At 40.0% G+C, this 19,650-nt stretch overlaps 1 long non-coding RNA gene across 3 annotated transcripts; it reads right to left on the bottom strand.

Moving 5' to 3' along the window:
• Window positions 1–1,519: 1,519 nt before the first annotated feature.
• On the bottom strand, window positions 1,520–8,033 carry LOC308477673. Of its 3 annotated transcripts, none has more exons than XR_013986654.1 (6): window positions 7,965–8,033; window positions 6,791–6,945; window positions 4,217–4,299; window positions 3,300–3,463; window positions 2,650–2,713; window positions 1,521–1,658 (listed from the first exon to the last, which is right to left on the bottom strand). It is a non-coding gene; the product is annotated as an uncharacterized lncRNA (long non-coding RNA). The 3 variants fall into 3 exon arrangements; XR_013986655.1 differs by lacking the exon at window positions 7,965–8,033 and adding an exon at window positions 7,808–7,957; XR_013986653.1 differs by lacking the exon at window positions 2,650–2,713 and having other exon boundaries at window positions 1,520–1,658.
• Between the last annotated feature and the right edge of the window lie 11,617 nt (window positions 8,034–19,650).

The raw sequence follows: 19,650 nt of genomic DNA, 5'->3' as shown, positions 1-19,650 counted from the left end.
CACGTTAAGAACAGTTTCCAGTTAAGAACGGACCTTTGGAATGAATTAAGTACTTAACCCGAGGTACCACTGTATTTCGCAGCTTTGGTTTAACATACAAATACAAACAAATATTATGCATCATAACATTTACGTTACTTACCAAACTCAATTATCATAGAAAAGAGGATGATCACAATGAATCAATGAACTAAAAAATGTAACAAAAATTAATTCAGCACAGCACTTATAAGCTTCAGTAATAATGCACAACTAACCCCACAGAATGACATGGGATGACTGACCGGTATGGCAGCGGATAGGACTGGTTGCGGGTTGAGTGATGATGAGTCACTGGCTGTTTATGTCTCGCTCAAGTACAAACTGCAGAGACAGACTTCGGTGAATCGGCGCAAACAAACACACTCCCCTCTTCCTTGTCCATACACTCTCCACTACACAGCGTGGAGTTCAGCCGCATTCCGTTGTGTTTGTTGACTGAAATAAAAAGTTCCAATATTTATTATGTTAACTTGTTGAGGTTAATTAATTGTCAGATGAAGTTATTAAACTCGTTTTAAATAATATTTTTTATTTTAAAAAGTGTCGTAAGCCGATTTTTTTAAAAAATATTTTGCCATTTTGTTACCCACCTCAGTGATGATACCCGGGGCAAACCGCACCCACCACACCCCCTTCCTATGCCACTGGGTCAATTGTTAAGATCCTTTTCCATGGTTGTATGAAAGGGCTCAGAAGTTATGTTTGAGCCACTAGCACCCACATTTAGATGGCATCAAAATTCTGGATTATTTCATTCCATTGACTTTGCTCAGGCCCGTATAAAAAAATACAGCACAAAGTGATGCTTACAATTTTGTCGACAGCATTTTGGTCATGTAGGTTGGCTTAATGCAACATGAACTTCACATCAGTCCATTAGCGCACAGTCCTGAAAAGTATTAATGCATAGCTACCAGCAATGTCAAAATCCTTTATAAAAAGTATATTAATATTGTAGCTGTGAATGTCACCACTGTCTGAATAAAAGCCCATTTTCTTGTCATATTGACCCTACTGCGGGATGGTCCTATTGTGAACATAAAGAGATGGATATTGAAGACAATATTTTAATGAGTCAGAGACTGCAGTAAATGGTCCAATTTTAAAATCTGATAATCAAGGAGTAGAAGTAGTGGCATTCACTGGACAATTTTCTATAATCATTACATCAGCTATGAGACTAAAGCTATTGCTTGCTAGATGATCAAATTCAGTACGATCAAACTCAGGAGGAAAATTAGAATCAGATTTTTCCATAGTATAATTGGATAAAGGTGATGGATGTAATTTCACTTATTTCATAAAATCAGATTCTCACATATAGCTGCACGTTATTGTAAGATCATGTTATTGTATGCCTACCATATAATTATGTGCTGCTTTGTTCTCCTACCCATAAAACAAACCAGCTTTTCAGTGGCATACGAGGTATATCAAATAGAAGTGAATAGATTCAGTAGGGTACAAATATTTTATTTCCATGTTCTTATATAACAGATGTTTGTGCATTCCTGAGGGTTGATCATGGAGACTTGAATCTGCAGTGCAACTTGAGCATCAACAGAAAAGCTGTCTTGGTAAGGTCCTTTGATGCCCACAATCTGATATCCACTTACCTAGGAGTAAACAATGAGAAAGAAGCACTGGCAAGGAAATAAGTATGTGTAGATGAAATCTGCAGTTGACATAAAGTCGCTAACATACAGAAAAACAGCAAAGAGTAGGTGATACTCTCCCATGCTTATCCTGTTGCCCTGGTTACACAATATAAGCAGTTTGTGCAGAGATTTCCCTGTCTCTGTAACCCTTGGTTCCTTTTCACTACAGCAGTAGGGTAGTGTTAGGTAGAATCTATATACATATAAAAAACGCCATGAAAATGCTTTTTAAAAATGCTTTGAAAAATACATTGAATTTGGCATAGCTCATTGTCGCCATCTAGTGTGACATTTGTATATTGCACATTACAACACATTTAAAATGTTTTATTTGCAGATGTGTAGCTTCATTCTTTGACTCTGGGGTACACCTTATGTGCAATACTACACTAGCCCTCCTGCATTCCTAGCCCTCCTACTGCATTTGGAGGGTCTCCTGCTCATTCTACTGAGAGGAGTATTGGACTTCTGCCCTGTCAGCAAAACTGGTTCCTGTTGTAATGCCAAGCAGCCTGCAACACTGCACAAGTCCCATTGCACCAACGTGTACATATTGGGGTCTAGAACAAACCACAGAGCCTGCCAATCCCGCTCTTTCTCTGGCCAGGGCCTTCTTCTAGTAAGCAATCTGTGGGCATGCTGCAGTAGTCACCAAATCACTAATATGGTTTTCAGTACACAATCTGAAAAATATATAACACTTTCTTCTGTAATAACAATCACTGAGGTCCCCCCCCCCCATTTCTGCTTCAGTTCAGTAGGGACAACCAGAAAGATATGTAATATTTAATTGCTTTTTAGAGAGGATACAGGAAACCAATAGCGATAAAGATCATTTTGAATTAGGTCAGACAGCTTGAGCTGCGGTACAATTGCATGCCATTTTTGGAAAGAGATCTCTTTCTCATACTCTCCTGCTGTTAATGATTCTGGAAATATTACCACACACCTGCACACCAATTCTTCTTTCTCTTTATTCATTTGAAGTTTTCTTTGTTTTCTTCGAGTATGTACTGCATGAAGACAACATTACTTTTAGGCTGCTATTTCTAGAACTTCAGCCATTGGTTGTCAGATGTCATATGCTGTGGGGCAGAAGAGAACCCCTATCTAGATTTTCACTGTGTAAAGGGAGATAGAGAGTGCAGTCACAGTAACAGGCTCCACACGCACATGTCCAGTCTCCAAGCAACGCTTGAAATGTTTGCAGAGTGGCCTACCTGCTCATGTGTTTCCTGTGAATAGACACCGGAACAATGCAGTGTGTTGATTCAGTCATTCCCATTCATATGTGTAAGTTGCTAACCAATGCACAGAAGGAGTGTGCAATCATTTCAGAGTAAGGTTACCAGACATCCCCATTTCCTGGGGACAGCCCCCGGATTTACAAATCAGTCCCCATACAAAATCTATTGAAGTTGAAAAATTAAACTGAACGGGGTCCATTTTCCTTCATTACAAAACAAATGCCCAGAGAATGAATGGATGTGATGGAGACTCCCACTGACACCCATTTCTGTAGTTTGGGTGGGTGGCTAGCCTCTCCCTGGCGCCGGCTGAACTCCTATGGCTGTTCCTGACAGTTTCCATTTTACTTACCCAGAACTGTCAAGACGTTACACCCTGCTGAGGCATTGTGGGGAGGGGAAGGGAATTGCAGTTTCCAGTGTGGAATTGCTGTTTTCTACGGCAGTTGCTCTGTGTCCAGGAACATCCAGGAAGTCAGTCAAACAAGATGTAGTGATGGCCAACAACCTGGATGGCTTTAAAACAGGATTAGACCATTTATTTATTTTTTGGGGGGGAAATTATTAACAATTTCAACATAACAAATTATCCAAACAAATCATCTTCCTTGTCCCCCCCCCATTTCCCCCCTCCCACCTCCCCAACAAACCCTCCCTCCCTCCTATGATTTCCCTCAGCTCCTCTCTCTGATTTCTCTTCCAGTTAACTTCTGCATATTATAAAACTCTATACATCCTTATCTATCTTCTATGTTATCGCTCAATAAGTTTGTGTATGTTTATTCAAAACCTGCCAGGGAAGGATTAGATAAATTCATGAAGATCAAGGCTATCAATGACTACTTTACACAATGTCTATGTTCTTCATCCAGGGTCTTTTATTTTTTATTTATTGGTTTTATTTAAGCATTTTTACATTTTAAATTTACCAGTACACTTTCATATAAAATATTGCAATGTGGTATACAACCTAAAAGTACATTGTGAGACAGTCAAGATACAAAGGTGGATTTCCCTCATCGTTGTAACTTTGAAGCATGCTGTCTCCTCATACCTAGGGGTGGGGGTGAGGTGGGGGATGCAGCGTGAAATAAATCTATGAATACTCTATACACAATAATTCCCAGGATATTTGCTCACTCAAGCAGTCTTGAGATGCCATGTAGCTAATATTTGCGAAAACTGAATGAGTCAGAACAAGTCAGGATTATCCTGGTTTCAGAAAACACGTTTTCACAATAATACTCTAGATTAACAACTATATATTACCTGTTTCATCCTGAAAGTGGCAACTTGACAATATTGTTTACAATTGGGACCATTCTTTACCACCTCGGTTCAAGAATTGTGTTCTGTGGGAAATTATAGGGGATTATATAGCAAATAGATATGGGACCCAGTGCCTGTAGATTAATGGGAATTGCTGTTAGATGTGAGTGACACAGCCAAGTTACTTCCCAGAACACTTTTGCCAGACATCATTTTAGAAACCATGTGTCATCCTTTTCAACCTTCAGAGTACTTTTAGTTAAAATGTGTCAGAGAACAAGTGCAGTGTACATCTTTGATGTTTCCTGAGCAAAGTTTGACTTTCCAAGGCACAGACTCTTTCAGTCTTTTACATTTTGGTAGATGAGTTGTGACCATCTAGCCAATTTTGCAAAAGCGATGAATTCTTTTTCCAAAAAACGTTCTGCACTGTTTGCCTGCTTTGGGACAATGCCTTAATTAATACTCCAGAGGACTGTTAAGCCTTATGAAGAGATGAGGCTTTCCGTGCCATGAAGAACTATGGTGCTCTCTGCAGCTGTTAGTCATGTAAAATTGCCTGCAGGTGATTTACCCTTGTACATCCAATCCAAATTTTAAAAGCGTTAATTGACATTCCCATGTGTACTGAAAAGATCTTTAAACACTAGGCTGGTGCAGTTAGGCTGCTTGTTGATAAAACGTTACGCAACTGTTTTCTTCAAGATGGGCTTCCGAAATTAGCCACTTGTCAATTTTATGTGCCTATATAATTTGTTCATAAAAATTTAGTAATTAAGTTTATATAATACCATAGCTACCTACTGGGTACAATACTTCCTACATTTGAAGCTGTTGAGCTTGTAAGATAAACAGCTGCCCTTCCCAGCTTCTTATCGCTGTAAAATGTGAGTGAGGGCTTCTCCAGATGGCCTGTTTCCTTTTCCTTTAAAAAATGATTTTATTTCATTTTGCAATATATAATACAGAAGAACTGTTACAAGCATCGTATAGCCTCTTTCTTGAGCATTCATCCTGATCTGCTTGCACAAAGCTTATACAGAGGTCAGACTATGTCTGGTATTTATTATGCATTTGTTCCGACTTTTTGCAGAGTGATAATACAACATGAGCAAGTGCACTGATTTGCTTGGGCAGTGCTTATGCCTCTTCCTATTAACCATTCATTTATTCTACACTTTTCAGTGCACTTTCCCCATCACTTTCCCAACTAGAAAAAAATTGGGTTGCTCATACTATGGCAACAGAACATTTCAATCCACTTTAATTGCATAAACCTACATTTCTAGAATGCACTTGAATCCCTCCTTTAAAAAAAACAACAGTCTGGAAGTGACCAGAGACAGAACTCAGGTTTGGAGTTGAACTGCAAGACTTCAGTGATATCTCTAATTTATATATTTTAATGTTTTGAGTTGCTTCTGATAAAGTTATATTAAGCTCATTAAGAGATTCTATCTGGTTAATAGAAGGGTGCTTGTGTTCTCAGAAGTATGAAATAATGGATTACTGTGGTCAGGATAAATCATTAAAAACACTGTGATAGGGCAAGTTTGTCACAAACATGTACAATCCTATACATGTCTACTCAGAGGTAAGCTCCCCTGTGTGCAATGGGACTTTGTCCTATGTAAGTGGGTACAGAATTGCTACCTACAGTAAAGAGGCAATTTAAGACTAGACATTTGCATTTCTCTAGGGGACCAAAGTACCTTTTGATTAATAGCAGATGTGATTCTTTGGGCATGTTCTACAAATACAAGGTAAGTAGCCTAATTTTCCTTTTGCAAGTACTCTGTATGGAGAACATGTCTCGTTGAGCAGATATGGAGAATCTGGACACAATTATTTAAGAAAAGGGTGATATAACACATCGGCTTATCAGAACAAAGAATTCTAGGAAGTAAGAATGTGTCTTCCATCCATACCACTCTTAACATCTCTTACAATAATTTAAGTGTGGCCTTTGGTTTCTCCATTTCCTTTGAGCAACAGTTAGAAGTAACTTACAGTGTTTGAGTGGTTTGTGTGTGTCAGAATAGCATACCAATTTAAATTTTTGTGGACACTCCAGGTACAATCCTCTACTCACCACAGAGATAACAAAAGAAGCTTAAGATGCAGTCAAGACATCTCCAGCACACTGGTGAATACCCTTCCTTCCCTCCAACCCACTGCCTTTAAGGACCATCTACAAGATTTCATTTTCTTAGAGTGTACCACTGAATTTCCATCTTAAATAGTGCATCCAGAGATAAGTATATTGACAAAATGAGATCATATAACCAGCAGAGCTGATTAGAGAAAGTGGTTTGTTTTTTAAAAACTTTAAAGATTCCAATATCTTGCAACCTTTTGCTGACCTTTAGAGAAATAACACAAGTTTCAAAATATCAGAAGTGTCAGAAATTTGAGCGTTTCAAATCCTTCAGCATTCACCAGCATCCATTACTGACACTGTTGAAATGATAAGACAGAGAGCTGATGTTTCCATTAAATGCAACATTATTTTTAAAATAAAGGTTTTGATTTTCTTAAACTTATTGGGATATAATAAAGAGATCCAAGACTTGCCTCCTATTACTTTTGTAGATTTTGAAGTGCCTGATAGAGTGGAAAAGACTCTGGATAAATACAGATTTCAGGGAACTAATTTAGTAAGATATTTCAACTCCAGGCTGTCTGCTACACATCCATATTGCCAGCCTCCTTATTGGTCCAAGAAAGTGCTGCGAACACATTGGGAATGTACATGGAAGTTTTGAATTCTATTGTGATTTATTGGGGGTGTGAGTTTCACCCCCTGTGAATTATTTTTCCTAGTGACACTCTTAAGACTAACCTTTTGAACTTGCCACTCCCTTTTCAAATTTACTCCACCATGTGACCCTCCAAACCCATCCTGCAGGTCAATATGTGAAAATCCTCATGCAGTTTTGTAACCTCCCTGCCGCTACAAACTATAATCTGAGGACTGGAGAACTATTTCAATGAAATAGAACATGATATCCCTAATCTCTTCTTAAAACCACTCACAGGGAACCATCATTAGATCGATTTTGGACAATACACAGTTATTCAAATAAATAATAAATATAATAGTCATAGTTAGGGATGGTGAGGAATCTGGTTCACTTCATGTTTTGGAGCAAACCTACCCATTTCACCTCCCTCAGATCCATGTGTGATTAGATCTATCGTTTAAGCCAACAATCAACATGGATGGGTCCCTGCTATACTTATGAGGTGGTCTGAAGACTGCTTTTCCCAATTTAAAAAACATTTGACTGCAGCTTAAAGCAGCTCTTTAATGTCTGCACAGAAACAAAAAAAACTGTTCTAAAATGCACCCCTGTATGTGCTAATGTGCAGTCCCATCCTGGGGGAATTCGACAGAGAAAAAAGATGGCTGCTCTCATGTACCCCATATGGGAGCAACCATCTCTGTATCTGTACAACGTTCCTCAGGGCTGGCCCAACATGTTTCGGCACTTGAGCCAAACCACAAAATGGTGCCTTCCAAGGAAGAAGGGATGAGTGAAGATGGGAATAAAGGTCTACATCAGGAGCAAGGAGCCAAATCAAATCAACCTTATATGATGGTTGAAGTGGGAATCAAAGGCCATGGCAGGAGGGGAGGGGCCTCCTCTGAAAACATGCCAAGCAGATGCACAGTCCAGGAGACCCTGGAAGGAAGTCCCTGCCATTTCCCCCTAGACGTGGGAAGAGAGCAGCGCCTCCTATTCACCAAGATGCTGCTGTAGAGATGGCAGATCTGGTCTCCAAGGAGTGTGACACAACTGTCACTGCTACCATGGCAGCAGCAGCAGCAGCAGCAGCAGGTGATGCATTCCTTGGAATCTGGATCTGATGCCCCTGTGGATCCTGCTGCCCAAGGCAGTCAGCTCACCTTGCCTCATGTGGGAATGAGCAGCCCTGATGTTCTAGGTACTATTTCAAGCTCAGTCTTCGAGCATGGTGGGCTTCATCATTTGTTTGTTTCCAGCTTTTGGCTTGCACTCTGTTTCATTCTACAATGTTCATGTTCTATGGAAGCCTTGCCATTAAGTACTTTATCGTTCCAATAATTAGTGTTGGTTACAAAGATAGGAAATGTCAACAGGTTTTTAGTAGTCTTCAGGAGATCGTATTTATTAGAACAATAATTCATAATATTTTTATTGTTTCAGAGAATATATGATGTCAGGGAAGCAAACCTGGAACAGACATTAATTATAAATACACTGGGTTTCCAGTGTATGAGATGCCACTCAGTTTGTTGTAATCAATGTTTACATAATTAAGCACCCAGCCTCCATTGTAATAATCATAGAATTGTAGGGTTGGAAGGATCATTATGCTACTGTTAAACTATGCAATAAATAATAATCTTTTAATATTTTAAATAATAAGTATCATTTCGGATTGCGATGGGAGGGTGGCAACAGCCACTCACTGTGAAGAAACAGTGCTTGAATCAGAAAAAATATCACCTTTGACCTGAAAACATGGGGATAGAGGAGTGGAATTCCCACTCCACACCTACAGTAGAAATGTCTACAAAACGTTGAATTTTGCTCACATAACTAAAGATGAAAATATATAATTCAGGAAAGGCTCTTCAGACAAGCAGTAACTCACTCCTATATGTTTTTATTGTACAAGGTTATTTACTACTACTACTATATTGTTACTCGCCAACCAGTCAGGTGCTATTATTTTCTTCCCAGTGACTGCACATATCCTCATTTATTGGTACTGTGCATTTGTGTGGTCTAGATGCCTCAGGCTGGCTCTTGACCCCTGCTGCTCTATGACATGTGTATTTTAAATCAGAAAGATGAGAGTATCATTAAGGTTGGTTTTACTGTATTAACCTGTCTGCTGACCTTATTATTAAAATCCTGTCTGGCCAATACTTCGGCTCACTTTAAACAGAATGTAACTTTTTTTTTTAAAGCGTGCTAAAAGATAGCCAGCCAGCCAGCCAGCTAGATGCGCAATTTAATTTCTTTATAACTGGAGGGTAAATGAAATTGCAACTCTGAAATATTTGATGCTAAATGAGTTGTGAATAGAAGTCTTGAATATATCCTCACATAAAATGGAAGCAATTCCTTTCCTTTAAACACACACACACACACACACACACACACACACACACACACAGAGAGCAAATTCAGATGTATCTCTCATTATGCATATCTATGCATAGTACAGAACAGATCACACCATCACCCCCTTTTGGTATGTTTGCATATTCAGGCATGGGTTGCATTTGCACATTATGGAAAACCATAGTTAATGGTTTCTGAATGTGCAGATTATTCTTACTTGGTTCGTCCCCTAGTGTGAGTTGGAACAATAACTCCAATCCCCAGCCTATCTCTATGTCCAGCCCGGGGCTGATGTTTTATTTCACTCCAAACCATGTAAAGCCACTGTTTTCCCGTGGCTTACCAATCACAGTTTGTCTGAATGAAACAAACCTGACATTGGGACTTAATGGTAAGCCAGGGATTGTGGTGTGTTGCTCCCACTCATGCTAGGAGAGGAATGAAAGAGTTTTCTCCAGGTTCACAGCAAACCATTTACTCCACTGTGTGACTTTGTCCATTCAACTACTGCTCTTCCATATATTAATGTTCTTTCATCATAGTTTGTGTTTTTACAACCAGAATTTGTTCACACAACCACAGAGACTTGTGCAGAATAGGGATGTGGAACGTTCCCAAACAAGTTTTGTTAATACTACTACTACTACTACTTACTTACTTACTTACTTACTTACTTATTTATTTATTTATTTATTTATACCCCACCCATCTGGATGGGTTTCCCCAGCCACTCTGGGGAATATTTTGCTTCCAGCAAAATATTAAAATACAATAATTCATCAAATATTAAAAGCTTCCCTAAACAGGGCTGCCTTCAGCTATCTTCTAAAAGTCAGACAGTTGTTTATTTCTTTGACATCTGGTAGGAGGGCATTCCACAGGGCGGGCGCCACTATTTCTTTGCTGCCTTTCATTTAAACGGCTCAAGGTGGTCAAAAATACATTAAAAGTATATAAAAATTTCCTTAAAGGAGAAATAAAATAGCAGCCAATGTTAGTCCAAAGCTGACATATGAAGTTACTATGGTCAAGTAGTGTCAATGTTAAGTCTTACCAAGACTGCTTTCCCAAGGGAAAAACCTATATATTGGTTTATGCTTCATTTTAGACAAAAATGGTGACAACAAAGGCAAAAGCTGGTATGAACTGGGAAGAGGGATACCTCACTGAAGACTATTCCTTTACTCACAGATTCTGATCTATGGGGCTCAATACTCTTCCCTGCTTTGTGAGCTGGCAATTTCTGTGTGCATACAGCCAGCCTGCATAAACTTAATGCAGTTGTTGTTGTTGTTGTTGTTGTTGTTGTTGTTGTTGTTGTTGTCTTCTGTTTCATAAAAGATGGAAGAGGTGTGGGAACAGGCTTTTAAAACTAGTTTGGTCTGTGTTAACTGCAAGAAAAAGGAATATTGTTGATTTGACACTTATTTTTTCAGCATACTATTATCCTGTGTACTTCTTGTTTGTAACCAACACAAGACATTTGGGCATTCTTGAGCAAAACTGCCATTTATACATCCTCAGGGAGCATATGAATTTCAATCTGTATTTTATTGGCTCATTACTTAAAGCTCATTTTGAAGGCATTTTGCAGCCTGTGATGCATTCTGCCTGGAAATAGTTTGGCTTATGAAAATTTTCTTGATTTTTCACCTCTCTCTTTTGTGCTGTTAGTATGAACCAGGGGGAAAGAATGATATTTTGTTTCTAATTCTTTTTTCTGAGCATATTTAGATTATCAATTCTCAGTTAATTCAACATACGATCTTTACGGGCAACATGTTTATCAGGCAACAAATGTGCACTTTGCTCAATTATTGTATAGGAAGCCTACTCAAAGAAATACTTATATCTGTGGCATTTTTGCCTAAGCCACAATATATTTTGCTTTTTTTAAAATGCGATTCTTTCACTGATGGGTCCATTGTGTGAGTAATGTAAGAGCAGTAAGAGGGAGATAGTTCCTTAAGAAACAGAGCAAAACTGCCCCTTTTACTAGATGCTAGACTATGGAAGATCAATACTGTCACACTAGTTAAGTTCCTGTTTCAAATTGAGCATTTCTCAGGGGCGGGGGGGAAAGGCTTTAGTATTTTTCAAGTAGGTCACTAAGAAGTTTCTGTCCATGTAGACTGAGTGAATTAAATGTAGGGGGATCATTTGTGCAGTTCCTATTGACTTCCCTTTTCTTTGAACTTTAGGAAGTGGAAGGACCATAGCTCCATCACGGAGCATCTGCTTAGCATGCAGGTGGTTCCAGGTTCAACCCCTCACATCTCCAGGTAGAGCTGGGGATCACCTCCTGCCTGAAACCCTGAACCATTCACTGCACACTGACTTGTCCAACATGTAGCCCTGGTCATTGCTGCATGGGATGGTCTGGCAATCAACTGCAACTGTGTCCTGCTGTATCCTCAGGAGTCATCCCTTGTGTCATCCTATTATTTGGACCCTTAGAGTTTCCCTCCTGCTATAACTCACCCTTGGTATTCCTGATGCTTCCTATAGTTGCTTCCTCCACTGTTATTTGCCTCTCTGCATGCTCCACAGTTATTGCCACATCAGTCTCCCCTTCACTATCACACCCACAGTCCTTCTGACATTCCAGCCACACTTTCTCTCTCATACATACTTTCTCTCTCCTCTCCTCTTGCTTTCACACTTTTCTGACTCAGCCACTTTCTCTTATCTTTCACCCTGAATCATGCCATATTATTCATTCTGCTTTTGCTTGCTTCCTTCCTCTGCATTTCTTGCTTCTGCCTCATTGTCTTGGTGTGTGTCCTGTGGTTCAAGCACATCCATGTTTTCAGTGTTCTTCCTCTGTCACCTAGCTTCTGGTCTGTTCCCTCTCCCCTGCTAACATCTGAGGATGGTGACACAGCTCCTGCCACTCTCACCCCTCATACTAATTTAAAGGACAGAAGTGTGTCTTTCCTACCAAATCCTTTCTCTGAATATATAACCCAGCTCTAGCCCAAACTTTAGTCTCAAAAGACTGAAAACAATGTTCAAACAAGACAATAAAGGTTCTGGTGATGATACACACACGTCAGTTCCTTACACACACACACAAATTGTTTTACAGTTTTGAGCAGCCCTAGAACATAATGAAATAAGGTGAATCCAAAGGACATATTGATTTTACTGGAGTGTGAGTAGAACTGACTGCAACAAAGAGCAAGGGAATATTTCTGGGGAGAGACTGATCAACTAGAGTTCTGCATGCAAATTGTGTATACTGAATGAGTCTGTTATTTGGTTATTATTTGAAGGCTTGGAGATTTATAGAGAAGATAATACTAACAGCTGCAAATTGAAAATGATTGAGTTTTCCCTTCAGGTCGAGGCTCTAATTTAATTCTCATGCTGGGTTCTTCACTGTGTGAGTTGTAAAGCATCTTGGTGAGTTTAGAGCCTTATATTTTGGTGCTATCCAATTTCACTACACTACAGGGCTGGTCAGACAACCCCCTTAAGGAATTTATTTATTTGTTAGATTACTTACCCGCCCTTTGCCTTAATATCCCAGGGTGGGTTACAACAGTTAAATTATACAATTAAGAAACAAATAAAACAGTTACAGCCATAAAACAATAAAAAAGTATACAAACGATTAAGAAGCAATTCTGTATATATAACAACAAAGCAAACATAACAACCCATTTGAAGTTGTGAGATGGAAACAGTATGGTACCTGGTAGTCTCACCCTTGTAATCAACACTATCCTATTTTGGTCCTACAGAGGACCCCATGGATAGGACAAATTGATTGCTGCAGCACCAAGGACAGCTCCTAATAAGCAAAGCTTGGACATTAAATGAGGTGTTTTCAGTCTGCTTTATTTTAGAGGACTAGAATGTCTTAAAGAATCAGCCCTTTGGCCTGAGGACACTTCTCCAGTTTACCATGGTCTCCTGGCTGGTGCACTCTCTGTGCCTTTGGACTGGTGAGGTGGTGTAGGAGGCATTTAGTTCCATGGGTCCAGATGATGGATGGTGCCAGTAAGGGTGCTGCCTCCAATTCTGCAGGGCGTGGGGCTGTGGGATCTGGTTCTTTGGTTTCTGCCAGGCAGTTGTGGGGTCAGTGGTCCCCTGATAATCAGCATCATGCTCAGAGTCAGAAACATGGTCTGAGGCAATGTTGTACCCTCCACCTTGCTGTCCTGCTCAGTACTAGATTCCAAGGTCATTGCATACATGCCCACTTGTCATTCCCTGGTGACTACATGCTGAGAGCTGGTATGAATGAGAGGCTATTTCCCTTCATGCATTCATTTGAACTCCTGAGGGCATTCTTATGAACAGCCCTTTCGATGTTCTCCAAATGTGGGTCCCTTCAAAAATAGCCATAATTAATTGATTGATTAAAAGGTACACTTTTTGGGGAGTGGGGAATATATCTAGATGCAGGAGATAAGGCTACCCAATGACCAGAAGGAATGTTCTGGATTGTCCTTTAACAGCAGCTTTATCTGCAAAAATCCATAGGTGAAACTTTACATTGCATGGAGATAAAGATTTTCACCCAATAGCTTGAGGAGAAAAGGATGCTGTGGCTACTAAAAACTGGCAACCGCAGTGGAGTGATAAGAAGCAAGCATGGAACATGTACCTTTAAACCTTTGGACCTATTCTCACACAGGTAGCAAACCCATGTCTGTAGAGACATGGATCATGTGATAGAAAGTTCTTCCATTCATCAATTTCCCTTCACTTAGAAAACTAGATGCTAGGGAGGAGAACTGTAGCCTAACTTTCTTCCTAGCATGCTAAATTTCTGGGTACAGGGAATGTCTTTTGAATTGATTCCATCACCTGGATCATGATGGGGCTGCTGCTCCTGAGACTGATAAGAAAGGAATACAAATGGGGTAACGTTCATCATGGTACTATAGTTTATTGGGCTGATACTGGCCATCCCATGCCTTTCTTTTAAACATAGATCTCAGCCACGTGGGAGCTTTTTATCCATGTCACTCTGGTCCATTCAGTCTTGGGAGGGAGGGAATTAAAATTTTTGAAAAACAAGATTTCTTTACTTCAGAAAGTTTGATTCAAAGAACAATTCTAAACCGGGTGACTGTTTCTTCCCCAGTAGAGAGAGAAAATGTAATGCCACAAAGTAGCTATGCAATAAGCATTCATTATTTCCAAGAAAATAAAGAGAGTGAATCCAAAACTGAAGCTAATAGTACATTAAAGAGAGTACCAGTGGAATATTATAAAAAGCTAAATAAGAGTGCTCTTAATCTCAATTGGTTTCACTTATTTTGAGTTTTTGTTAAGTTTAGTCCACTGGATAATACAATAAATAATATTATCCCACTATATGCAGAATTGATTTTCATCACAGAACAGAGGTAGTAATTCTTTCACACAGATTGTTACCAGAGCACAGTGTTATGGAATGCTAGCTATTGTTCAAAGAGAAGGGATGCAGGTCAAGTGAATTTTGTTTGGGAGCAGGCCCTTATATGCTAATTGTGGTCCCTGTAGTTTTAAAATTATGGCAAGAAGCATAGCACAAATGAGAAATTATTAATAAATGCTGTCATTCAAAGCATCATTGATATCCTTCAGTTTGATGTGTGAGTGTCGAAGATGGAAAACTAGAGGTCAAGCAGAGCTGGAAATAGTATTGTAATGAGTTTGTCATGGGGGAAGGTAGGGCCCCCTAAATTATTGGATTTAGAAATGACAGTGGGTTGCAACATTCAAAGAAATATATAATCTAGTTCAGGGATGTCCAACCAGTAGATCGTGATCTACCGATAGATTCCTGGCTGATCCTGGTAGATCGCGAGACCCTTATCATGTACAAAAAGTTACAGGAAATAAGCTTAAAAACTCTGTGCAATCCTCCCCCCCCCAAAAAAAAAAACTCAACAACTCTGGGAACTTCCCTCCTAAAAAAAGCTCTGGGCAATGCACCCCCCCCAACACACTCCTCCTCCCTCCAATCACAATGGGTAGATCACTGCCATTTTTTATGCTGGGAGTAGATTGTAGTCTCTTGAGAGTTGGACATGCCTAACTAGTTGATAACTGAGTTCTGATCTATGTATAGCATAGCTTGCTGAAGCTATGGGAGAAACAACAAGAGACACTATTGAGGTGTGATGTCTTCCACTCCCTCCATTAAGGCTAAGGTGTATGTACCGGTATGTGTAAATAAAACTGTCAGGGGTTCAGGGACAGAGGCACAGGGTAGGCAGGAGATGGAGAGCGATGGGGATGAATCCCAGGACAGCGAGGAAGAGGATGACAATGACTCAAGAGATTCCATGAGTCTTTCCAGCGAATCAGAGGATTCCCAGAAGGGGGCGCCGGTGGTCAAGGCCAGGGGAGCCCCAGGGGGGACGTGTCAGGAGCAGGGGGCCAGCGGGGGATCCCAAAGTGGCAGCTGGGCGTCAGGACCAGCCTCCCCGCCAGAGTGCAGCGAAGGGGGTGGAGGTTCCAGTGTATCAGGGGAAGCAGCTCCGGCAGCAGAGAAGGGAGGGAGGTCGGAGCAAGCCACCCTCCCGGAAGGGGAGGGGAGTAGTGAAGGGAGTAGTGTAACTGTCAAAAGGAAGGTTAGAGGTTGGGCGCGTGCGCCAAGTTCAAATATGGAGGCGCGCGGAAGTACAGGGAGCCCGGAGGAGGAGCCAGGTCCCAAAGCCCGCAGGAGGGGGGAAGAGCAATCTGGGGATTCCGCGTCAGGGGAATCCAGGAGGGGCGAAACCCCAGCGGGCAGGAAGACCCTGCGGAAAAGGAAAGAGAGAAAGAGGTGGAGCAGCGCAAGCCTCTTAAACTGGTGCAGGGGAGGGACTGACTCAGAGGGGACTTCAACGGTCTAAGCGTAACAGACGTGGGGCTGCGCGCCTCGGATGTGAAGCAAACAATGAACTCCAATAAATACCTTTGTATATAAGAAGAACTTGGCGTTGGTCTTTTGTGAGCTGAGACCTGAGGCAGCCCTGACAAAAACCATATATCGTAATGACACTACAGTCTTTGCTGTGCTCCATTTTTTCACACAACACACTTGGTAAAGTGCCAAGATCCCTGGAATCTCACCCCACACAGCAGAAATTGGGGTGGCACATAACAGTAGTTTGTATGAATATCTGCAGTTATTTGAGTTTTTCCTAAAATGTTGTAAAGTTTCATTATATATATTCACTGCCTATGACAGATGTTCATATCTGTATCCTTTGAGAACTTTGACCCAGTCTGAATTGTTTGTTTGATTCATATTTTCTTAATGTATGCTTCTCATTCACCTAATGTTTTTATTTCTCCCTCCCCCAGTAATTAATTTCAAGTTGCAAAATCGTGAATTATGAGTTGCTAAAGTTCTCAATTTTGCAACTTGAAATTAATTACTTTTTTCATTTTGGGAAGCTAAGCATATATTACTTTTTCAGTTAATTTAGTTATTGAAGCAGCTCGTGTTGTATGCTAATACTGCTAGGTTAGCTACTTCTAAATGTTGAACAAATTGCCAACTAAGTCATCTAATGTAATGGAATAAATTATGCAGAGCAAATTTCAATGAAACCAATTAATTTGCCAATGTATCTCTTTTAATTATTTATGCTGCAAAATTGTAAAGCGGCATTCCCAGTTCAGATCCAGAGAGGGCAGGGGCTGAAAACTTACTCAGATTATAACCACTTGAATATCTCTGATTCCAATAATTATAGAACTCAGGAATGTGAACAAATTAACTTTTAAGAGGGTAGTTCTTAAAGTCCTTTACAGTAAACTGTGTCTTTATGTTAGATGTATATTTGAAATGAGGATAACTTCATTTAGGGATGTTTGAGGAATTCTGGTATGAATAGATCTGCTCCACGAGGTGAAGATCAGAACTTTGGGTTGGATCCATATCTGGCCATACACACAGAAATTAATGGGATTTTGGTTATGGCATTTCTGTTTTCCCAGGCATTTTAATTTGTGGAATGCATCTGCTGTTATTTTTTTATATGCTGTTTCATTCTAAGTTTAATCCTATAGGTTTTTATTGTTAATGTTATTGGTGACATCCTACTGAGGAATGCCGCCCGCCCCCCCCAATAGCAGGGGACTACAGAGGGAGGAGAAGCTGTCACAAGAGTAGATATCCACTTGTGTGATGGATATCATAAAAGGTTTTTAGCAGCTGCCTTACATTATTGTTAATACTATGTTTTACTGAAATGTGTTCACACACACACACACACACATACACACCCCAGAATATAAATAAATTAACAATTTTATGTGAGGTCATACAGATAGAAAAAATTGTCACACAAGCCCACAGCAGGGACTGTGTGTGTGTATGAAACCTTAAAAGGGTCAAATCACAAGTCAGTCGAGTTTATTTAACCTGCCATAAATGCAACGTGGTTTTATTGGATAGCCATGCTGCAAGCTCGAGGTTTGAAACCATAAGGCCTGGCATCCAGAGTGCCTGATGTTAAAAAAAACTCACTTAGGAAAAGATTGCTTTCTGGCCTTTTGATATTATTCAGCTGGAGAGGTGAGAAAGATCTCTGCCAGATGGTGACACCTCCATTTTGTTATGATAACTCAAAAGTTTCCCATGACCTCAAAAGGAATGAGAATGTTCCAGGGCTCTTTGCTATCTGAAAACATTCTTATCATATGGAACACAGATAAATAGACAAATGATTGCAGAGCAAGGGCCAATTCACTTGAGCAAAGCAAACAGGAAGTCACGAAATGTAAATAGGGCACCTGTACCAGCAGGTGTTGCATAAGGTTGTCAAAGTCAAATCTGAACACAACAGTACAAGGTATATTGCAAAGATTAGCTTGGGAACACTTTGCCTAGTAAATAGTTCACATGTTCTTCTTAGATTCCAGGAAGTTCATTTCTAGGTGACAAATCAACAGTTTGAACTGGGTGTGCTCTGACTATAGCAATAGGGTAGCTCAAAAAAGCCATATCCACACTTAAGCGAAGTATTGTACCATCTTGTACCATCTCTTGTATCATCACAACCACAACAAAGAGAAAAATGAATCAGTTGACCTTAGAAGCAAGAGCATTAAACACAAGTGGGACCTGAAACAATATGCTATGAAAATCAGGATGCTTCATCCTATCTGTGTGAAATTTGGCACATGAAATCTAAGTGGTGGGAATCTGCCATTTTAAGAAGAAAAAAATCCATTTAAAATTACTGACTGCCGCAGTTTAAAGATTTCCCCTGCTGAAGCTGTAGGCAGGTGGAAGTGTGAGAGGAGAGGTCTCTGTGTGAGAAGGAGGGAGGGAGAGATTGCGATTGTGTGTTTGAGATTGTATGAAGTGTAAATAGTTAATGTATAAGCAGTAAAAAAATTAAAATGTTCTGAATGGTTTCTCCAGACTGTCACTATTTTGCAGAAGGGATTCAAATACACACCAGAATTAGGTTTGTACAACTGAAGTCGACTACAGCACTCTTATCACCCTAGTATAGCAGCCCCTGCAAGCAAATCAGGATCAATGTTCATTGTCACCTCATAAACCATTCAGATTGGATCCTCAGTAAAGAATGGACACTGTCTAACTACCATGCAAGCTTTGTGCAAGCAAATCTGGGAGAATGTTTAATAAACAAATCATCTGCAGGAATACATAACCATCACATACTGTGCTTGCTTACAACTTTGTCTCCATGCACCCACACTTCTCATTGGTCTATTAACTTCACTCCGCTTCCTTTGCAGGTTGGGACAGCACGGAAGCATCGGTTCAGTAATCAATCGATCTTTCTGTCAACCAACTTATTGCATGGCTAATCTTTAAATTGCAGAGCACAAAACAGATAAAGATGCCAGGGCAAGGACAGATCCTGGAAGCTTTTTCATGCGGCACATGTCCTTGACACACTGAGTGATCATCCTTCCCTCTACTAAATGAATGAATGAATGAAGGAATGGCCTCTTTCACATGAGGCAAATGTTGCTGATCTCTGACATGCTGGAAAAAGCACACCCACTTAAGTACCCACCAAGTGCAGAGAGGGATGGAACAATATTCTCTCCACTTCAGTATATATGAACAGAGCTGGAGGAGAAATTTGTCAGCATTTTAAGACAAACCAACCTAATCTGCCATTCCTGGAGTTATACATGGATCAGAACTCAGTTATCAATTGGGTTATGCACTTCTTTGGATGTTGCAACTCACTGTCATTTAAAAAAATGAATCAAAATGCATATTTGATGGAGGAAATATATACAAAGCATAGAAAAATGTATATTTAGTAGGGAAAATGCATATGATTTAAGTGCAATTTGTGTTCTAAATCACAGAAAACAGGACTGAATATAATT

Source organism: Podarcis pityusensis (genome assembly GCF_964106645.2).
Source record: "Podarcis pityusensis genome assembly, chromosome: 5".
Classification (NCBI taxonomy): domain Eukaryota; kingdom Metazoa; phylum Chordata; class Lepidosauria; order Squamata; family Lacertidae; genus Podarcis; species Podarcis pityusensis.
The sequence above is the reverse complement of the archived record's forward strand: the minus strand, read 5'-3'. Positions and strand labels throughout refer to the sequence as shown.